This window comes from Paroedura picta, chromosome 15, assembly GCF_049243985.1.
Source record: "Paroedura picta isolate Pp20150507F chromosome 15, Ppicta_v3.0, whole genome shotgun sequence".
Classification (NCBI taxonomy): Eukaryota; Metazoa; Chordata; class Lepidosauria; order Squamata; family Gekkonidae; genus Paroedura; species Paroedura picta.
In genome coordinates this window covers 3,403,167-3,421,037 of record NC_135383.1, presented here as the reverse complement: position 1 = coordinate 3,421,037, position 17,871 = coordinate 3,403,167, and the positions used below count along the sequence as shown (strand labels likewise).

The 17,871-nt window shown below is 45.7% G+C and overlaps 1 long non-coding RNA gene across 1 annotated transcript in view; it reads right to left on the bottom strand.

The window, feature by feature from the left end:
• Window positions 1-17,871, bottom strand: part of LOC143824432 (uncharacterized) — a 126,710-nt gene that overhangs the window by 79,159 nt on the left and 29,680 nt on the right. Inside the window, exons 4-5 of the long non-coding RNA XR_013226772.1 lie at window positions 9,382-9,471; window positions 7,700-7,884 (exon numbers count right to left, since the gene is read on the bottom strand). This is a non-coding gene — a long non-coding RNA (uncharacterized LOC143824432). The remainder of the gene's footprint in view (window positions 1-7,699; window positions 7,885-9,381; window positions 9,472-17,871) is intronic.

Below are 17,871 nucleotides of genomic sequence, written 5' to 3'. Positions count from 1 at the left end.
ACCCAGGGGACTTCTAGGTACACCGCCTCGCCCTCCCCTCAAAAAGGGAGGATAAAGTATAATGCATTAATAAATAAATCGCTGGAAGTGCAAGTTACGTTAATGCAGACTGCGTTTGATCCACGCCGGTTTCCTCAGGAAGCCAAGAGGAGCTGCTGCCCCCCCCTCCGACTCAGCGCACCTCTGAATGCCAGATAGGAGGAACAGTCAACAGGGGAGAGCCAATGCCTTTGTGTCTGCCTTGTTTTCCAGGGGCTTGCAGCTTTGTGGGAGGCCCTGTGTGCTGCCTGATCCGTTTCCTCCTCTTTCCTCTAAGCCATCCTAATTATTTCGCTGATGGAATCCAGACAGGGCTTTTCTCCCACAAGGGCAGTGAAGGATGTTGGTGGTGGAGGAGGAGGAGGAGGAGAAGGAGGAGGAAGAGCAGCCGACTGGCAGGTTCAGGCAAGCTCTGGAACGTTGCTGGAGGGGAGGAGGGGAGAAGAGTTATTCATCATTTAATTCCTCCCTCGAGGTTTCTCGGCCTCCTTTTTCCCACCACCCGGGCCTATTATTTCAGTCACTGAAGGTATCCGGTTAGGGCTGTCAGACTGGGAGGGGCCCACCTCCTCGGTGACACTGGGCACAATGCATGAGAAAGTGTCGGCCGCCCAGCCCTGCATGTACGCTGCTTGCCTCACACTGGAAACTTGCCTGCGGTGGGCTGTTCATGTCATTACAACAGCTGCTGGTTGCCGGCAGCTGCCCTGCCGCTCCCCAACCTGCTGTGTCAGGCGGGGAAAGAAGCAGGCAGGGGACGAGCCAGAAAAGTGGAAGGAGAGAGAATGCGCGGTTTTATACCAGGCATCCAGTGTGTGCACCGGATTCCTGTTACGGTCAGAGCACAATTTGAGATTCTGGAGAGGTTTTTTTTCCCCCTCCTCCTTTAAAACCCTAAACTAAGATGTTGGTGATTTTACCGTGCAATAGCAGAATTTGATACTGAATGCAGTATTCAACATGCTGAACCTCTGGGTTTTTTTTTCTCCCCAGGTCCAAATTCCCAACCCATCGCATTGTAGCAATAGGTTTCAAGGTATGCCATGAACTGCAGGGCTTCATCCAGTTCTTTCCAGTGGTTACAGACTTCTCAAATCCCAGTGCACTGGTTTCCCAATCCCATTTCGTTGCTGCTGACTCACTATGTGTGATCCATCTTGAGTCTTTGTAAGAAAAACAGACAATATATAACATTAACAATAACAACAACAGCAACAAAGTTCCATTGTGCTGCTTTGCACTGATTCAGACCACAGTTCTGTTGCAATATGCGAGATCTGCAGTGTGCATGATTCAGCAGCTTATGAAGAAAACCCTACAGGGGGCATCAGAGGAGATGTGCATTTAGTATATTTAGACTGGTAACTTCCGGGCATTTTTCAAATACTCTCCTCCTGATTGGCTCGTTTGGGGACTTCAGCTCCGTTGAGACCACTTCCTCCCTGATTGCCTCCAGAACAGACAGAAGAATGAATGTGCAACAACCGTTTCTTCTCCTCTGAATAAAATTATTTACTCCGCCTGAGTGCTTTACTTCTCTTGCATAGTTGAACTCCGGCAATATGTTCCACCTAGTCTAGAAGAGCTTATTCTGCCTGGTGGATGGTTCTCCAGGGTGTAGATCAGAGCCTCACAGTTCCGCCACCTTAGGACCTTTTGAATGCAAAGCATCAGCTTGACCACTGAGCCGTGAAACAGAACAAACAAATGTATTTAAATCTACATGTAGTATGTAAGTTACAGAATTCTGTTTCTCTTGGAGCAGAAGGCAAGTGATCTTGCTGCAGAATTTTTTTAAAATAAAAGCATCCATATGGGGAAAGAAAGCAGCATGTATAGCCTAACCTCATCAGATCTCAGAAGCCAAGCAGGGTAGGTATTTGGAAGGGAAGCCACCAAGGAACGTTCTACAGGAGAAGGCAATGGCAAACCATCTCTGCTTCTCACTTTCCGTGTAAGTCCCTTGCTGGGGTTGCCATAAGTTAGCTGTGATTTGACATCTCTTGACACACGTGCATACACAAAGATGTGTTATTAAAGCAGGGCCTAGAATAAAGTTTGGGGTTCCCCTCTGCTTTTTATTCGATATCATCATTTGGAAACAGAAAATGAAAGCCACAATAGAAATCTGAAATCATTTGAAACAGAACACAATGTGTTTTTCTGCTATTCCTCGTCTTACTCAGGTCAAAGTTCCCCACTCATTCAGGTAAAGCTGGTAATGCGGAACTACAAAAGTGACCTTCTCAAATCTCAAAATGATTCTTGTAGCCCAAGAATCTTTTGTTGAAAGCCTCTGGTGACTTTCCCCTCACATCTAACATCATCCCATTAAAAGTCATTGTGGGTTTTGGGTTGTTTTTTTTTTTTTACAATGTTAAAGTGATTCTGTAGGCAGAACAGACATTTTTTTTTCACATAACATTTTTGACCTTTCACCTCTGGACTTCTGGTTTGCACAGAGCAAAATCTGTCTGTCTGCTGTTTGGAGTGATGTCTTAAAGTACAGGACTGGCCGATGCTAAATCACTCTTTGTGGATTTAAAACACATCTGCAGCGAGGGGGTTAGCTAGTGGTGGAACCCAACATTACAGGGAGGTGGAATAATTTCCTCTCTAGAAAAGCAGAGGAGACTTGAGTCTCAGCAAGAAATGAATTAAATCAATGTGAGTTGTTCTCACTAAGTCCTCCTAGGGGGCAACAAGGAATCTGCAGAGGGTAGAACACAACTGACTCAGGAGCACCTGAAAGCTTTTGAGAGTCTCTGCTCACCATCAGATTTCATGCACACACAAATATGTGAATAGAATTAGCATCTGCCTGTGGTATGATGCTACGGAAGTACCTAATGCTTTATTTATTTATTTATTTGATTTATATACTGCCCTCTCCGGAGGCTCAGGGCGGTTTACATGGAACATATGAACAATCCATAAAACAATCTATAGCATATGAATAGCCATACCATAATATTAATAACTGGAAGTTGTAACAATAAAATGGTGTAAACAATGCTACAGTGCATCAGTGCAAACAGGTCCAGAGTTCTGAGAGGGAGGGGGGAGCAGGGGCCCTTCATTCGCTGTTGGGTGTGCCTGGTCTCAACCAAATGCCTGGCGGAAGAGCTTTGGGGGTTGATCATGTGAATGCAAGTTAATGTCCTAAACTGTGTGCTGTGATGAATTAATTCAATAATTAAAAGGCTTCTAAGTGGTCAGAGTACCCATTCACTGCCTGATGCTCCCTTGCAGAACTAACTGCTCTAGCCTCATTTTCTCCCAATTAGCCTCTGCCAGCCTGGGAAAGGGAGAAGAGGGGTTGCTTCTCTGCAGCATGATCATATCAGTCTATCACTCCTAATACAGGCATGCACTAGAATTAACTGCCTAGCCACCAAGAGGCTTCCTATAGTATCTCTGCATGAGTCACTGTTCTGGGTTTGCCTCCATCCCCATCACTTGGCACATCCAGAACACTGACTTATGCAGGGGTGTAATGGGGACAGGGGAACCAAGGCTGGAGTTCCCACACCTTGAGTTTTCTCCCCTATAGCCTTCTGACCTTAGGCCAAAGCAGTGGCCTTCAGAAGGTTATCTAGGACTCTCTGTTAAAGGGGGACACCATTGACCGGGGGGGGGGGGTTATTGTTTACAAATTTGGTCTATATGGAGCAACAAAAAGTTTCATAGAATGCATAGAACGCAAAAATAGAATTGTAATATATATATTTTAATTTCAACATAAGTACAATTTGCCAGGTGCCCCCAGATGTCCCTCCCAAAGTGGGACAATCTGGTCATCTTAACGTATTAGCGTCTGGCTTTCATGAACCTCCCAGATTTTCCCTGGCCTTTGTTTAATCTTTCCCAAGCTTTTTTCATTAGGAAGTTCTGGGAATCATCACAACAAAGCCTGGATGGCTGCCATATGGCTAGGAACATTCAAATGTTCTTGGTCCCACCCCGTTTTATTTTTTTTTTTAACCATCACTAATGAGGCAGGGTAAGAATGTGTGCACAGGTGCATGGTAATCAGCAATTGAATGTTGTTGCATTGGTTAGAACATAATAATAATAATAATAATAATAATAATAATAATAATAATAATCTATATCAGAGGTAGTCAACCTGTGGTCCTCCAGATGTCCATGAACTACAATTCCCATGAGCCCCTACCATCGTTTGCTGGCAGGTTTGACTACCCCTGATCTATATGGGATCAGAGTCTCTGAATTCCCAGCTTTCAGCTAAAGAAAAAAAAAAGTAAGTCTCAGATCCCTTTTATTGTGAAGATATAAGGGGAAAGGGGCACAATAGAAGGCACTAGCGAGTTACTTTAAAAGAAAACACCGCTAGTAATTCAGAGAACCTGATACATAGATTGTTATAAAAGAAATACTCCATTTCATATTTTTAAAAAGTTAGGAGAAGCTGGGGAAGGCTGCTGTTGAGGGAGCTAACGCAATGAGACACGTGGAAACCCTATTGCCAAAGTACTGGCAGCTGCAGAAGCGCTATGGAATCCATTTGAATCCTAGGTCTGATATATCCAGAACTGATCTATCCCTCGTTGTTGACGTTTAATCAGCCCTCTTCACATGGCTATTTCAGATCTCTCCTTGGACTCGCAACCACACTCTGTATTCCTGTTCATATGCATTAGAAACGTATCTGTCAAGGATCTCCTTAATTCGAATACATTAAAGATGATAGCGGGATGTCGCCTTTGGTTTGCTCTTAGCGGATAAAAAACGATAGTGACAGGGTTTCTCTCGCCTGTTGCCGGGCGCCCTTGAGTCGTCTTCCAAACCATGATGCTTTCTGTCTATTTTCCCCTTCCAAATTTACCCCCCTCTGTTTTCTTTCTTCTCTTTTTCGCTTAGCATCAACAGCCATTTGGACAGAATGTCGAAAGCTGCTTCGAGGTGTTCGTTCCGAGGGCGACAGAGAACAAGGAGCGGGTACCAAACTGGTGAAAGGCTGCCAAGTTCAATACAGTTGTCATTGGGTGGCAGATCCAAACGGAGGACACGTTCGGTTATTGGCTGTTGTAAACACGGGTGCTTGCTGGTGGAGAGGGAACATCGCCATGGCTTTATTTCCAGCATCATCAAGGAAGAAAAACAATATAGCTAGGGCCCTGGATGTGCCGGATGCCAGGATGCTTTTTAATGGTTTATGGATGGCTATTACGCAAATATTAAATACAACTGCTAAATGGAGCCTCCAGAGTTTAGTGGCAGTATACCACTGAATTCCAGACGCAAGGAGGAAAGATGGAGGAGTGTTGATTGCCTTTTTGCCCTGCTTGTGGCCTTTCCAAGGATTATGTTTGAAAGAAGGATGCTGGATAGACCTTTGATATGACCCTACAGAGCTTTCCGTATGTTCTTAACGGCTACAATTCCCTGGCAGTTTAATAAATCCTTGCCCTACACTGGCAACCTAAACCACTGGTTTCCAGGGAATTGCAATTTCCTTGGGAAAGTACCAGCAGTCCTTCTATAAGGAGGTCAGTAATGGTAGAGAAGCTTCCCAGTAAGATAGGTTAGAAGAATGAGAATGTGTGACTGGCACAAGGTCGCCCAGAAATCTTCCGTGGCAGAGTGGGGATTCGAACCTGGACTTCCTAGAGCCCTTACATCAGGCTTTATCAACTGGGATTTTTTACAGCCCTGAAAGGTTTTCCTGTTTTCCCTCCAGAGAACGCAGTCAATTAGACTGTTAAGACTATCTCTTTCCTCTCTTACAAAATTCCTTTCTCTTCTCAATAAAACCACGTTATGCTTTTAAGCAGCTAGTACTCGGCTTTCCTGCATACTTAAACACCGCTAACAAAAACAAACAAGGTATTGCAGAAACAAACATATAGAAGAACTATGTGCAGTAGTCACAATAAGGACACTGAAATCATTCCTCAAGACTCATAATCTCGCCCCATACAATGTCATGAGTCATGAATAAAAGTTTCTGTTTGATGTCTGCAATGTTATAAATAGTAAACTCAGTATCATAGTAAGCATTTATAGCATTTCAGACATCAAACAGAATTTTTTTCATGAGTCATGACATTGTATGGGGGGGGGGGGATAAGGCTCTGGTCAATTATGCTTACCGTTCCTCTACCACACACCTCATGAACTGACCGTGCCAATAGTGTACGCGTTGGGGTAGTAAACTTTGCAAGGTGAACCCTGCTGAAGTCTATCTCTCCACCTCCAAAATCTCCAGGTATTTCCCAACCCAGAGTTGGCAACCCTATGTGGGAAGGAGGGACCATCCGGCAGTGATTCCATACAAGTATTGGGCTTTTGCAAGCAGGTCTCTATTTTTATTTCAGACATTGCGGGGGTGCAACTGTTACTGATTTCTACTGTTACCAATTTCTACTTATCTTCCTACTGTGAAATAATCCTCCAAGCAGCTCGCATCAACAAAAAGAACAGCAGCAAGTGACAATTAAAAATAAACAATTCTAAAAGCTGCAATCTTAAAAACATCCAACAACTAAAAGAACAGCCACCGATCAATCAGATGCAACTAAAACTGCATTAGCCAGGTGTAATAATCAAAATTAGCAACACAAGCATAACAAATACCAAAGCATTCTGGATTAAGAATGTCTTCACAAATCTTCAGGAGGGAAGAGGCCTGAGGCTGCCCTGGTATAGAGAATTCCACCAGTTGGGGGCCACACCAGAGAAGGCCCTGCCTCTGGTATCTGCCTCCCATTATTTTAGCTAACACACAGCAGGATACTAGAAGTTGATGGCAAAACATGAGCAGGCTTAATGGAGTAGAGCAATCCTTTACTCATGCTGGGTTCCTTCCCTTCCCATCCACCCCCCAGGTCTTATACTTTTTATACTGCTTGCACCCTGTAGTTCTCACTCCAAGAAGCCATTTCATGTGGAGATGCTGTAAATTGATTTAAAAACAACCAGCAAGCACTGTCCATTCCAAGGAAAGGTAACTGAGCGCTCTTACATTGTTTACATTCAAATCCTACTCTTTTCTTTCAGGGCAGCGTAGGACAGAGGGAAAAGCTCATTTTATCCTCACAGCATGAACCTGGGCAGTAAATTGGGCTAAGAGCAAATGACTCGACTATAAGTGAATGTCATGGCTGAGTGACTGTTTGAACCCAGACCTCCCATCCATTATCCTAGCCTGACTTCCTCTAGGTAGGCTTCTGCCAGCACACTCCCAAAATAAGTAGCTTTGAATTTAGTTATATTTGAGAGCAGTAGCTTCCAGAGAACAAACTCACTGCTTTCCATTAAATCCACAGTTGACACTTGCTATAGAAAAGATTCTATTAGCTGCACCCTTGATTCACGCTTGCCTAGAAAAACCACAAAATTATAACGTCACTGGTTCTAGTGTTGTACAGTCTCTGAGAGCCCTTATGGACCGTTTACGCACTGAAGGTTTCATGCCAGGCTGCAGGCTGGAGTTTTAGTCGGGGCAGGTTGCCCCACCTTTTCCTGCCCCCGCACGGGGTAGCATTTGGCCCGGTGTACCTCATCCGTCCCCAATTTGTGCTCCTGCATGGGAGTTGGGGCAGTGAAGTTCCCAGTGCGTAAACGAACTCAAAGCACTTCTGTGAGTTTTATTACCTTATTCATCACAGTCCAGCTTTTCAGAAAACTCGCTTACCTTGTCTTCCCAGGTGCGGTTCATGGCACATTGCGCCACTTGGGGTGAAGAGGTGAAGCCACAGGTGCGGAGAAGGAAAATGCCAACGTTTTGCTTTTTGTAGCGACAGCCAGTTCATGGTGGGCATTTTGGTACTGCCTGATGTGCTGGTGCTTGCTTGGTTTGGCATAGTCAAGGATGTCTTGCTGAGAAGAGGGTGGGAGAAAACTTACTTGTCGCACAAATTTAACAAAAAAAGTTTTTAAAAAAAAGACCTCTTAATTTAAGGACAAGTCATTCTATGTTGCCAAAAGTATAACAAACATCTGCACCAACTCTTTCATTGCAGACCCAAATAGCTGAGAATGACTGACCCAAAGACACGCAGCAAGCTTCAGTGGCAGAGTAAGGATTCAAACTGGATTTCCCAGAGGTTGGGACTACCTGAATATTGGGTTCCCAGTTTTGGGTTGGGAAATATCTGGAGATTTTGGGGGTGAAGCCGTGAGTGGGGTGGGATTTGAGGTGTGGAGGGTCCTCAGTGTAGTAGGATGGAGTCTACCCTCCAAAGCAGCCCTTTTCTCCATGGGAACTGTGTTGCCTGGAGAGGGGGTATAATTCCAGAGGATCTCCAGGTCCCACCTGGGGGCTGGCATCCCTAACTGAATATCATGGGGGAGAGCAGAGGGGAATCTTTGGCCTCTACCCCTGCTTGTAGACCTTCTAGCAACTGGTAGGCCACCGTGTGAAACAGGATGCTGACCAGATGAGAACTTTTGGTCTGATCCATCACGGCTCTTCTTATATAGTATGAAACCCTAAATGTTTTCCGGATTCCGACCTCGTTCCAGTTCAAGCTTTGATACTTTGACCCACCCTGCCTGCAAAATACAGCTAGAGAGCAGACAGGATTTGAGGCTAAGCATTTTGCTTCCTACTATGGCTTAAGTCTTAACGGCTTGATCCTACGCACAGTTAGGCATGTCTAACCACCACTTGAAATCAGTGGATTTAGCCACACATAACTCAGCATAGGATTAGCTTGTTTTAAGAAGCTGCAAGTATTTTTTTTCAACATTTCCTGATTGAATCTCCCTAGCTCCTTCAAAATCTCTCTTGGTTGTTCAGCTCCTGTCAAACAAGAAGAGCTATGACTTCCACGGATATATGGCAGGGCCCTTTCCCATGGCAAGAAGGGAGGGGGGGGAAGCCTCCATTCTTGTAGCCTCTGAAACAAAAGACTGTTTGTATCAAATTTCATTTTAGGATTTCCTTGTTTTAATCCATCAAATCTTGTAACTGTTGAGCTTGGTAATGTCTTCAGAATGGACCACTGGGAAAGAAGTTGCAATATTTAGCAAAATGTAAAAACCAAAGCAATTCTTAAATGACGAAATTTTTATAACTTTTTCTCTCTTCTGCATTTTTACTCTGTCATGCTGCCAAACAGAAGGTCAGACTCTTGGTTGGGGGAGAAGCACTAACTTTAAACAGCTCTGTGACTAGCAGAAAAGACACAGCCCAATATAAAAATAAAGGCACACTGCTGTGATTGCTTTACCTGTTGAATGTCTAGCTTGCCATATGGTGCTTAAAGGCATAAGACAGCTCCACCAGAAGAAAATAAATAAATAGCCACAAAGCAAACAAAATGTGCAACAGAATCGCAGAATGTAATGTTCAAAGTGCTTTGCATAAGGTACCTTGTTTCAAGAAACCTTCCAATAAGCCTGTGGGATAGACCAATAACCTCTTCAATACTGCAGATACAGGCTTGAGACTTAACAGCTTGCCTAAGGCCAGAAAAAAAAAAGAATCAAATGACGTGGCATATAAGAGATCTGTGATAAGGAGTTCCTGCAGTTGTGATTAACTTTAAAAACAGACCCAGTTGGATGTGGGGGGGGGGAGCCAAATTGGGTTGGGGCCAAAGTGTTGGATGAGGGATTTTCCCTTTCCTGGCTTCAGTTTCCTCACTGAAGCTCTCTGCCTAAAAAAAATTAATAACTGTGTTTTCCCTGTGAGATAAATATGTGTGGGGATAGGATTTAAATTTTAAAAAAATCAGTGTGAGTGAAACTTTAAAGGTAAAAACAATGGTCTGTATATCAATGTGTGGGGATTTAGGTTGGGGGCTGTAATTCTGGTGGAGCGTAGATTAATAATTAGGATTGCTAACTCTGGGTTAGGACATTCTGAGAAATTTGGGGTTGAAATTTGGGACCCTCCACAGGGTATAATAACACCCTTCAAAACAGCCTCTTTCTCTGGGAAAATTGATCCGTTGTAATTCCAGGGGTTGGCAGCCTTACCTAACCTCAGGGGTAGTCAAACTGCGGCCCTCCAGATGTCCGTGGACTACAATTCCCAGGAGCCCCTGCCAGCATTCGCTGGCAGGGGCTCCTGGGAACTGTAGTCCACGGACATCTGGAGGGCCGCAGTTTGACTACCCCTGCCTAACCTCCTGCCTCACATAGCCCAATGTAATTCCCCACACACAGATAAAACACTAATGCTTCTCACTTAAGGTACAAAATGGGGGTTATTGTGACCGCAGACATGACGCAGGAAATCCAGCTGGACCCTGAGGTAATATATCAACCTGAAGGTCCCTGGTTCGCCCTATCATGCCCCACACCCCAAAAAAACCCCTCTTTTCCCAGCAGTGTTTGATGAGGCCAGCGTGTAACACAGATGCCAGAGCTGGCAAGCTGCTGCATTAAAACAACACACCAGACACCCACACAAGAGCTTGGCGGACGAGAGGTCACCGAGAGAAAGCAGCACAATGGGCAGCCAGGCTGTCATCTCTTTCCCAGGCGAATTTCCCGCACAAGTTGTCAGAACTGCCTTGGGCATGCCGTGGGGCGGCCTTGAGAAAGCGAGAGGCTTTCAGACAAATGAGTCCTGATTCCCTCCATGGCGGACTTCCGCCTCGGCACCGCGGCTGTCAGAGGCCCCTCCAGAGAGAGTCCGGGCTCATCCTAAAATGTCCCCTTGTCCGATGGCGTGTTTACATCTCGTCCGCAGCAGCGTTTGAACCCTGCTGACACGGTTAAAGTGCGGCGGTCGCAACACAGCGGCTTGGCTAAATGGCTTTCGGAAAGGGTCTGCGACCTGGCGTGAGGGGCCGCGGTTTCTGTGTGGAGCGCTTGCATCGGAAGGGGATGGGAAAGGGGAGAAAAGAGCAGGGAAACAGAAAAGTCTTAAAAGTTTCGGAACAGCCTGGAGAGAAAGGACAGAAACGGACGGACGCGATGAAAATGTGTACGCGTCTTGCCTCCCAAGCTGGCGGGCATTGCCTTTATTCGCACAGCAACACAGTGCATGCACCCTTTTGGGAAGGCCAGGCCACAGTTGGCTGATGCAAAATGGTCAGTGATGAGGGCATTTCGGCAGCCATTTTGTTTCTACTCAGGCAAACCCCTTCTTTTTCTTATGCCGGACAGCAAGACTGGCAAACACTTTTTTATTATATTTATTTAATTTAATATCAGCTGCCCCTGAAGTAGGGAACCAAGGTGGCTTGTATCATTTTCCCCTTCTCCATTTCACCCTCGCAACAATCCTGCCTATAAATTTTGTTTTTAAAATCTCTTTTACCTCACATCACTTTACCACATGCCACTTTGGGGCAAGGTCTTGGACCAGGTGTCTCTGACCTCTTTGAGCACAGTGGAATTTGAGGCACCTGTGGAATTCTGACACAGTGAGGTGGACACAGCCACAAAATGGCTGCCGCAGGAGGCCGAACCAGCCACAAAATGGCTGACGCAGGAGGCCAAACCAGTAACAAGATGGCTGCCGTAGGAGGCCAAACCAGTAACAAGATGGCTGCCACAGGAGAAGGAACAAGCTAGAAAGTGGCTTCCAGAGTGATGATTCTTGTGCTGTGGTGGCAACTTCTGCTAAAGCAACATTTTTCAGAAATCTGCACAGCCAATCAAATCTCCAGTGGCCAATCAGAAGCTTTGCTGGGCAACTGTCCCATTAGACCCTGCCTACTTTCTAAAAATACCCAGTGGGCGCAATTTCAAGCAGGTAGCCATGATGGTCTGAAGCAGCAGGAAAAAAATTAGAGTCCAGTGGCCCCTATAACACCAACAAATTTTCATTCAAGGTATGAGCTTTCATGTGCCCAACACAATATGATGAAATGGAACTGCGGAGTTCTTTTTGTAGTTTCCTCCTGGATAGTCGTATTAAAAAATAAAAGAAATTTGGTGCCAGGTTTTTGGCTCAACTTCTGCAAAGTCTATATAAATAAAATTCCCTATGGATATATCATGTGATATGACTATATATGGTCATGTTGACTCCTCCCCCAAAAAAGGGCCAATGATGGGCCTGGATGAGGTGAAAGGGGAGGGGCCCTTGCTGGCTGAGGGCCATTGCACATCGTAGTGACTGCAATCCAAGGAAGTCAGTAGTCTTGAACAAATTATATCCAAAGGATATGAAGCTCAGCCTGTGTGAAACCACTGATTAAGTCACAAGCATTTAGACATTTGTGTTACTGACACGATTTCATTACACATTGCAATCCTGCGGTATTCCTAGGCAAAAATGTTTCTCTTTCCATGTTGGACAGGTTCACAAGAGAAGCAAAACCTTAAAGCGGGATGTGCAGACTGTGCACTAATCCACATTTATGGTGCAATAAACGGATCCTGCAGGAAGGCTGGTCTCTGTGAGTCCAGAACTGCCTTTCCGAGTCATCCTCAAGCCCGGTAGGAAAGTCATTTCCCTTCCTAGTTTATAGTCTGTGCTGCCGCCTTGATTGCAGAGAAGGGATGTTGGAAACTGCCCCAGTAATTAGCTAATGAGAGAAAGACAGAGAGGAGTAACTTTGAAGCGCTGGAGCAGGATAAAGGTCAGGATGTATATTGGCGTCACTTCCAGTCTTTCAGGTTCAGCCTTCTAACCTTTTCCTTTTCTTTCTTGGCCCACTGCTAATTCATTCTGCAGAAACGCTGGGCATTGTGCTATTACACCGTAATCCTGTTCCTAAAAAAAATATAATCCATTTGGCACATGGTGGATGTACCGAAAATATCACTGACATTCCTAAGGGGCAGCATCTCCAGCTGCCCTTCTCCTCCTCCTCCTCCCCCCCCCCTTTAACCTTGCCTCCTGCATCTGATCATGCTCCCCACACACACACATTCACATGTCAGCAGTCAGATTATAGCAATTGCTTTCAGATGCGCCTAGTTGCAACAAACCCTGGCAGAGGAAATTTGCCTCTGAGGCACAAAAGGCAAAACCCAATCCCATACAAATCTGATTATCCTTTACTGCCACAAACACCTACCTCTAGTCTACTCGTGGGAAACGCAGTACAGAAAGGGGAAAAAAAGCATGGGAATCACCTAATGAAGGTTTGGTATTTTGTTTTGTGCAATGGTGTGTATGCATTGTCAGGGGGGCAGGCATCGCTGTGAAATCTTGTGGAATCTCTGTGAAAAATCTGTGCGTACAGTTCCCAGCTTTTGATTTCAAAAAGTTCTGGCAACCCGAAGAGAGCGCCTGTAAGCATGGGCAAAGTGCCTAGCCTCTTAAGATCCCCTCCCTGTAATAATGAGCCAAATAACATACTGCCTCTGTGCATGCCCAGAGGAACACTTTGTACTTTATTTAATAGCTTTATATCCTACAACTCTGAATGTTGTATATTGCAGGCCAATGAAAAGGATTCTTATGGGGTCGAAGTGATAAGCTCTGATTGCTGGTAAGCCTTGTTGCTACCTCTTACTTGGTGAGCAGATAGATTTGGGGCTGAGAAGGATTTTGTAAAGAGCACCAGGAACTTGTGATCTGCTAACATTTATTTAGAGCAAATCTAGCATTTTTCAAAACATGCCTGTGGCTGCATTAAGTCCAGTGCATAGGCTAATAGGAAAGAAATGAATCTGACAAAGAGAGCATTGATTCTTGAAAGCTTCAGTTACCGGACTTGAATTCTAAAGGTTCTATTACAGCCCAGAATGTCTACCCTCTGAAACCATCTTTCTTCTAAGGTCTTTAAAAACAAGATTGGACTTGGACTGAGCCTGTGTGTCACAGAATTATGAGTTGGAAGGAAATTATGAGTTGGAAGGGTCATCTAGTCCAACCCCCCACACTATGCAGGACCCTCACAACCCAGTTCAGAGCTGGCAGCCCTAGGCTGGTGTACAGAATTGGTTAATTTACCCCTGTGTTCCCCTTACATATAATAATTGATATTGTTCCAGGTTGCGGTTATGTTCTGTAGATGCCGAAGTTTTGGGTTTCCTTCCCATACGAATACGACAATCAAAACCTGTTAACATTGTGAACAGATTTTGCAGAATCTAAAAAGTCAGACCCCTGGCCTGATACCTCCAAGTCAAACCGATCTACTCTGGATGGCAGTAGCTCCCCAAGATCTCAGGCAGAGGCAGTAGCTCAAGATCTCAGGTAGAGAAAGACCTTCCCCAACACCTGCTACTTGATTCCATCAGAGTCACCAAGGAGCTTTTGCTGTTTTATCGCTCAGCCACAGCCCTTTCTGTAGAACTTATGGCTGCAATATGAGATCTCCAGTCCATAAATACAAAAAAAAAAAAAGAATGTGAAGAAGTGTGCATGCTCATGAAAGCTTATACCCAGAATTAAACTTTGTGGATCTTAAAGGTGCCAGTGGACTCAGACTTTCCAACCGAGGTCCCTTAAGTGGAGAAGCCAGAGATTAATTGCAGGACTTTCACCATGTCCTCCTGAGACTCAATCCCATTCAATATTGTCGCACAGGGTTTCTGGAAATCCAGAAACTGCATTTTTTATCCGCCCGCAGCAGACACCTTCCCTCGCACGGGGTAGACGACATGCAACAATTCCTCACTACCCGTAAGAATGGCGTGGACACGCCCTCTATCCTCTGGGTTTATTTGCCTCTCTTTTTAAGCCTCCAACCAAGTAGAAAGCAAACACGGAGAGCTGGAGGGTCCGGGGTTAGGTTTGTTTTCCCCCTTTTATTTTTCCTTCAATATTACACTGCCACCCCACTCCACCATCCTCTTACAGCGGTCAACAGCGGACGGTGGGCGTTCTGTTCCATCTCTTCTTTTTACTTCTTTTTAAAAAATATATATATAAGGAGTCATGGAAAAGTTTACTTGGCTGCGGGGATGAATAGATTGCAATAAAAAATGAAGAGACAATGCCCATCTCTTGTGCTGAGGTACGAGTTTAGCTATTGAATCGCTGCGGCTTAGGTCAGATGGAGACCATATGTCACCATTCCAAAGCATAGTGGCACGCCGTCTCCCTGGAACCCGAATCAGCTGGGCTTTTGTTTCCCTGGCCAGGCGATTTCCCCCCCACATATATTCATGGCCGACAGGAAGGCCTTCCTTGAAGACAGAAACAAATTGATACATACAAGCACCCACCCCATTGGGCTCGCATGACACATTTCAAGCAGACAATAAAAGGGCATTTCAGACTGTTTAAAATCTTGAGAAAGGCTCGGTTGCCAGGGCAATCCGATGGAAGGCCTCTGTTGTGGCCCATTAAACCCCAATTGCACCTTACTGACTCTCAGGAGGGACGGGTAGAAGACGATGATGATGAAGAAGAAGAGCTTAAAAATTGGGTGTGGGGAGGGAGAAAAGGGACCCAGAGAATGGGCCTGGACAATCACCAGTTTGTCCGTCAATTCAGGTGTTGTTTAATTGGTTCCATCCAGAGGCCCCCCTTTGTTTAAAGCGTGCGCCTCCCACAAAGCCCCACTGACTTATAATTTCTAGCAGGCTATTAAAACGGGTTTCTTCAAACCCTCTAACGTTGGCTTCGTTGCCAAACCAGGAGGAGCGGAAAGAAAAAGGCATAAATCAAAGCCAGGGAGGGGATATTTCACTCTGGAACTTGCTGATAGAAAGGCTTGTAATTTCGGAGACGCCTCTTGGCTGGGAGCTTTGAGGACGGGCGGCTGTGGGAAGCATGCCTCTCTCTCTTTCCTTTAGGCATGTCGAGGCCGCGGCGGTGCGCAAAGTGCGAGGCGCTGCGGAGGAGCATCTCTTCGGATTCACGTTAAACCAACATTCGGAGACAGGCCCGATAACGTGCCCTGAAGCTTTTAATGAGACACGGAGAGAGCTTGAACTTTGAACAAAGGAGGTGGAGGGTGTAGATGGTTTTATCATTCACCCACATTCGGTGTTGTTGCTTTTTTTCTTAAATGCTTGACACTGCCAAGTAGCAAATGTTTTAAGATTCCCACAGGCCTGCAGGCTCATGTTTTCTGAAAGCAACTGAAAATGTTCTCTAGGGAGTTCAAGTGGGGGAAGAGAAGCACACCCATGCTCCCCCTTACGGCTAGGCTATGTGTCTGAGGGCAGGGCTGGCTGGCCCGTGGCGTTGTGAAGCCCGAGGAGGAGAAATCATGCCGTATCCCACGTCTTGATAACACATTCTCTGCTGGGAAATGTCTCTGGCCTTAACCGAATTCTTTTAGCTTCCCTCAAGATTACCTGAGAGTCAGATCTTTCCAAATCTCCCTCGCATTTCTCTTCAGGCTTAATCTAGCGTCGGAGGTAGAAAGGGGCAAGAATCAGCTGAACGTTGTCACAGATCTCACTGAAACTTTCTCGTCAGAGTTTCTCAGGTTCTTCCTCTGAGGAGAAACCTGTTGGATTTCAGCCTGTCAGGCAACTGTTAAACGCACAGGAGAAAATGCTAACAAGCCTAACTGAATTGTTCCCCAACTCTATTTTTTTTAATCCTATTTATTTATTCGTGTTCCTCATTCAGCAACTATCTTTATGTCAGTAAAAGCGCTCAAAAGCAACGAAATGCACAGAGGAAAGGGCCATGAATGAAAGGCTGGGGAGAAACCATCTCTCAGCCTGCTTTGGAAGCAGTTTACTATGAGGCGGGAGGGCAGGCGGAGGCTGTGTGAGAAACTAAATCTAAAGTGTCCCTCACCCCCCTTACAGACGGATTTTCACAGCACTTGATCCTGTCCTGTGACTGGCAGATTGTTAGGGGAGCCTAGCATAACCTCGGCCATTTTGGTTCAGTAAACCCATCAAATCAGGACGGAATAAGATGTCCATCCACGCAGTGAATGGCAGGGCTCCAAAGAAAATCAAGATTCCCACCAGTTCCTTAAGTCGCAATTATTCCCAGATTATCTTTTGAAATCTGAAGATCTCAGCTGAATAAACCAGTTGGCTGAATTACTGACAGGCGGGTGAATCTCTAAGGAGGCCGGGAGGGAGCTGAGCCCCGTGGGTTAAAGATGTCAGTCCCCTCCGGTGACCTTTGGGGGCAAGAGATGCGAAGTTATTGACTGACGGCAGATAAACGGCCCACAGTTTGCAGTCTCCTTTGGCGTGCCAGTCAGCCAACAAGAGAGGGCAAGAGCCTCCCAAAGTTAAAGAATAACCATTTGAAGGGGACGGGAGACCCACCCCGGGGCTCCATCTCAGCTTTGGGGCCTCCGAGCCAAGCGTGAGGTAAACAACGTCCAAAAAGAGGAGAGGCAAAAGTCACCTCCGTGGTTACCAAAAGGGTTTGGCTCTCTAGCAACAGGAGCCCTTTCTTCCTCTCTCTTCCCCTTTTATTTCACTTCGAACCCTATGAAACAGCTTGTTTTTTTCCCTAACTGTATCCACAGACTTAACGTTTAAGGCAGGCGGCTCTCTTGAATTAAGAGGCTTCAGTTCCTTCCGGGCATCCCTGGCAGAGAACATCTTGACTAGGTTTGGTTTTGAAGGGGCAGGGGTTGCCCCTGGAAGCCAAGCTCAGAGCACAATTTGTGACCAAGCAGCCATATATTTAGGGACGCCAGCTCTGGGTTGGGAAATTGCTAGAGAACTGGAGGTGGAACATGAGGAAGGTGGAGCTGTGTGGCATTGGGCTCATCACAGTCCTAACAGTGCTGTTCTGTCTGAGCAATTCTCTCAGAGCTCTCTCAGCCTCCCCTCCCTCACAGGGTGTCTGTTGTGGGGAGAGGAAGGGAAGGCAATTGGAAGCCACTTTGAGACTCCTTCAGCCAGTGAAAAGCAGGGTACAATTCTTCTTTTTAAATTCCTTTGGAGCTCTTTCTTCCAAGACTCTGCCCCCCCCCCCCGGCATCATCCACAAATCTCAAGGAATTCTCCATGCCGGTTGGCAAGCCTAGATGCATATGCAGAGCCCTCCCATTTTATCTGCATGGCAAACCC